The 5,000-nt window shown below is 46.3% G+C and overlaps 1 protein-coding gene across 1 annotated transcript in view; it reads left to right on the forward strand.

Moving 5' to 3' along the window:
- LOC137429019 (polyhomeotic-like protein 2) overlaps window positions 1–5,000 on the forward strand; it is a 359,347-nt gene that overhangs the window by 306,493 nt on the left and 47,854 nt on the right. The gene's annotated exons all lie outside the window — the stretch shown is intronic.

Below are 5,000 nucleotides of genomic sequence, written 5' to 3' on the forward strand. Positions count from 1 at the left end.
CTGTTCCGGCAGATGGAGAGAGCTTTGGCACAACTTTTGATTGTCCTGGCGCTTTTTGTCTTTCTTGTTTTGTGTGAACGGAATTTCGAGGTTACCCTTGCATCCCCCTTCCCTCCTCTCCAACTGCCACCCCTCCCACCCAACTACAGCCCCTCTCCCCACTTTCCCGAAACTGTCATTCCAGGGATCAATTTGTCGAACACAATTTCTTAGACGCTATTTGTACTTTGCGTTCATCAAGAGAAATGTTCTTGTGACTTTAAACAAAGACCGCGTTGCTTGTTACCCGGATTCACCCGGATTCTGGTCTCGTAACGATGTTAGATTGACCGTTTTGAAACGACTATTGGGACGAACCTGTGGAAGTGATTAAAATCCATGAGGAGTGCTGGGCCGTGCTGGGCCCCGAGTGTAAGATTTCACTCTCTCCCCTCCTCATGTGACATGATCTATCTTACATTTTGCCTCAGGTTGACCTGCCTTACTTAATGCTCGCTTCTTGGTGTCTGAGCGAGGCAGACGCATTGTATGTTTCCCCTTCCACCACTTTCTTGGTGTGTGTGTGTGTGTGTGTGTGTGTGTGTAATAATATATACGTGTGTTTGTGTGTGTAATAATATACACGTGTGTGTGTGTAATAATATATACGTGTGTGTGTAATAATATATGTGTGTGTGTGTGTGTAATAATATATACGTGTGTTTGTGTGTGTAATAATATACACGTGTGTGTGTGTGTGTGTAATAATATATACGTGTGTGTGTGTGTGTTGGCCTGGTGTTGGGCTAGCGGCTAGGGTGCCAGCTTAGGATCCTGGGTTCGAATCCCGGTCGATCGCTGAATTAACACCAGGGGGGTTGACTCAGCCTGTCATCATTCCGAGGTCGGCAAATTGAGTACCAGTTCACTGGTAATCCCTGTTTGTCGTAAAAGGCGTCCGTAAAACATCCGGCCGTAAAAACATTGCTTCAAAAAAGGGGGCCAACAAAAACAACAACAAACCATGGTGCCCCGAAAAAGGCCAACCCCCGCTTTGGGGGGGAAAAATGGCCTCTAAAGGTGGGTTTTTTTTTTTTTGGTTTTTTTTTGTGTGTGGGCGTAGTAATATACACATGTGTGTGTGTGTATATATATGTAATAATATACACGTGTGTGTGCGTAATAATATACACGTGTGTATGTAATAATATACACGTGTGTATGTAATAATATACACGTGTGTGTTTGTATATATATATATAATATATATATATATATATATATATATATATATATATATATATATATATATATATATATATATATATATATAATATATATATATATATATATATATATCTAAAACACAGTTTGTGTGTGTGTGTGTGTGTAATGTTACCGATAGATTCCTAAACGGAGAGGCTCATGTGCTTGATATTTGGCATAGACATGGCCAGTGCGCCTGGGAAGAACATGGCCGACCTAAAAAAAATTATTTCATAATATTTTTTTACCATATTTTTACCTCAGCGCATTTCAGCGAGGAATATTATGCACGGAATCTGAGGCGGTGGCAGAGCAGCGCACATTCGCTCAGAGCGATCACGTGATGTTCCTTGCCGCCATAAACTCACAGTTACGCGTTCGCACGTAATTCAGAGCGAAAAGCGATTGCGTTTTTTTCACATTTCAGCGAGGAACATTGCCATTCACACCACATAGGTTTTTTTTTCCTTTCATCTTCAGGTCCATATTTTTTTTTCAGCGAGGAATATTACACACGGAATCTGAGCCGGTGGCAGAGCAGCGCGCTGATTCGCTCAGAGCGATCACGTGATGTTCCATCCCCGCCGCCAGACCATTGAACATAAAAACACAGTTTGTGTGTGTGTAATGTAATTGTTACCTTCTCCTCCCCCCTCCGTCCTCCCCTCCCCCCTCCCCCCCTCCATCCTCCCCTTCCCCCCCCTTCCCCTCCCCCCCTCTCCCTCCCCCCCTCCATCCTCCCCTTCCCCCCCTACCCCCTTCCCCCTCGCTTCCCCCCTCCACCCTAGCCCTCCCTCCCCCTCCACCCTACCCTCCTCCCCTTTCCCCCTCCCCTTTCCCCCTCCCCTCCCCCCTTCCCCTCCCCTTTCCCCCACTTACCCTCCCCTTCCCCTCCCTCTCCTCCCCCTCCCCTCCCCTCCCCCTTCCTCCCCTCTCCCTCCCCTCCTCTCCCCTCCCCCCTTTTCCCTCCCCCTCCCCTCCCCCCCTCCTCCCTCCCCTTCCCCAACCTCCCCTCTCCCTCCCTCCCTTCCCCCCTTCCCCCCTCTCCCTCCCCTCCCCCCCTCTCCCTCCCCCTCCCCACCCCCCTCTCCCCCCTCCACCCTCCCCTCCCCCATCCTTCCCCCCCTTCCCCTTCCCCCCCTTCCCTTTCCCCCTCCCTTCCCCCCTACACCCTACCCCCCTCCCCTTTCCCCCTCCCCTTCCCCCCTTACCCTCCCGCTTCCACCCTTACCCTCCCCCTTCCCTCCCTCCACTCACCCCTCCTCCCCTCTTCTCCCCCTCCCTCCTCTCCCCTCCCCCTCCCCTCCCCCCATCCCCCTCTCCCTCCCCCTTCTTCTCCCCTCCCCCTCCCCCCTCTTCTCCCCTCCCCCCTCCCCCCCTTCTTCTCCCCTCCCCCCTCTTCTCCCCTCCCCCTCTCTCCTCCCCTCCCCCCCGTTCCCTTCCCCCTTCCCCCTCCCCCTCCCCTCCCCCGCCCGGCAATGCCGGGTACTTCTGCAAGTATATATATATATACTAGCTTGGCTCGGCTCGCTGCGCTCGCCTCATCACGCGTCGATACTGAGGAACGGGCTTACTTTGCACAAATGTATTTGTTGTGTTTGTGATATTACATTTTTATAGGCAATTTTTTTTTCAAGAAAGAACCCCTCCGCACATACATAGGGGAGGGGTAGGGGCAGACTGGAAGTTTGGGACGATTACACCTCACCACCACGTAATTCAAAAACACCTCACCACCACGTAATTCAAAAACACCTCACCACCACGTAATTCAAAAACACCTCACCACCACGTAATTCAAAATACCTCACCACCAAGTAATTCAAAACACCTCACCACCAAGTAATTTAAAAACACCTCACAGCAATAAAACACATAATAAAAACACCTCACCACCACAAAATTAAAAAACACCTCACCACCACGAAATTGAAAACACCTCACAGCCATCAAACACGTAATAAAAACCCCCTCACCACCACTAAATTAAAAACACCTCACAGCCATAAAACATGTAATAAAAAACACCTCACAGCCATAAAACACGTAATAAAAACACCTCACCACCACGAAAATAAAAACACCTCACAGCCATAAAACACATAATAAAAACACCTCACCACCACAAAAATTAAAAAACACCTCACAGCCTTAAAACACATAATAAAAACACCTCACAGCCCTAAAAAAAAGAAAAAAAGCAGAAGACCTTTAGAGGCCATTTCCCCCCGCAAAGCGGGGGTTGGTCTTTTTCGGGCACCGTCGATCCATCCGGGGGCTCACAGCGGGGGCTCACAGCCAAAAAACACCTCAACAGCCTCACAGGTTGTTGTTGTTTTTTGGTCCCCTTTTTGAAGCAATGTTTTATGGCCGGATGCCCTTCCTGCCGCCAGCCCTTTTTGTCGCCTTTTTACGTCAAACAGGGAATTACCAGTGAACTGGTACTCAATTAGCCGACCGCGGAAGGATGAGCAGGCGGAGTCAAACCCCCCTGGCGTTAATTCAGCGACTCGACCGGGATTCGAACCCAGGATCCTAGGATCCTAAGCTGGCACCCTAGCCGCTAGCCCAACACCAGGCTCACAGCCATAAACATGTAATAAAAAACACCCTCACCACCACGAAATTAAAAACACCTCACAGCCATAAACATGTAATAAAAAACACCTCACCACCACGAAATTAAAAACAACCTCACAGCCATAAACATGTAATAAAAAACAACCTCACAGCCATAAAACACGTGATAAAAACACCTCACACCCATAAAACATGAAATAAAAACACCTCACAGCCATAAAACACGTGATAAAAACACCTCACACCCATAAAACATGAAATAAAAAACACCTCACAGCCATAAACATGTAATAAAAACACCTCACCACCACGAAATTAAAAACACCCTCACAGCCATAAACATGTAATAAAAACACCTCACCACCACGAAATTAAAAACACCTCACAGCCATAAACATGTAATAAAAAACCACCTCACCACCACGAAAGTAAAAAACACCTCACAGCCATAAACATGTAATAAAAAACACCTCACCACCACGAAAGTAAAAAACACCTCACAGCCATAAACATGTAATAAAAACACCTCACCACCACGAAATTAAAAACACCTCACAGCCATAAAACACGCAATAAAAACACCTCACAGCCATAAAACACGCAATAAAAAACACCTCACAGCCATAAAACACGCAATAAAAACACCTCACAGCCATAAAACATGTAATAAAAAACACCTCACCACCACAAAAGTAAAAAACACCTCACAGCCATAAAACACGTAATAAAAATACCTCACAGCCATAAAACACGTAATAAAAACACCTCACAGCCATAAAACAAGTAATAAAAACACCTCACAGCCATAAAACACGTAATAAAAAACACCTCACAGCCACAAAATTAAAAAACACCTCACCACCACATCATTTAAAAAACACCTCACCACCAAGTAATTCAAAACACCTCACCACCACATAATTCAAAACACACCTCATCACCAACTAATTCTAAAACACCTCACTACCACATAATTAAAAACACCTCACCACCACGTAATTATAAATACCTCACCACCAATTAATTCAAAACACCTCACCACCATGTGATTTTAAAAACACCTCACCACCACGAAATTAAAAACACCTCACAGCCATAAAACACGTAATAAAAAACACCTCACAGCCACAAAATTAAAAACACCTCACCACCACATCATTTAAAAAACACCTCAC

The sequence above is a fragment of the Myxine glutinosa genome, chromosome 6 (genome assembly GCF_964187855.1).
Source record: "Myxine glutinosa chromosome 6, kmMyxGlut1.1, whole genome shotgun sequence".
In the NCBI taxonomy this organism is placed as follows: domain Eukaryota; kingdom Metazoa; phylum Chordata; class Myxini; order Myxiniformes; family Myxinidae; genus Myxine; species Myxine glutinosa.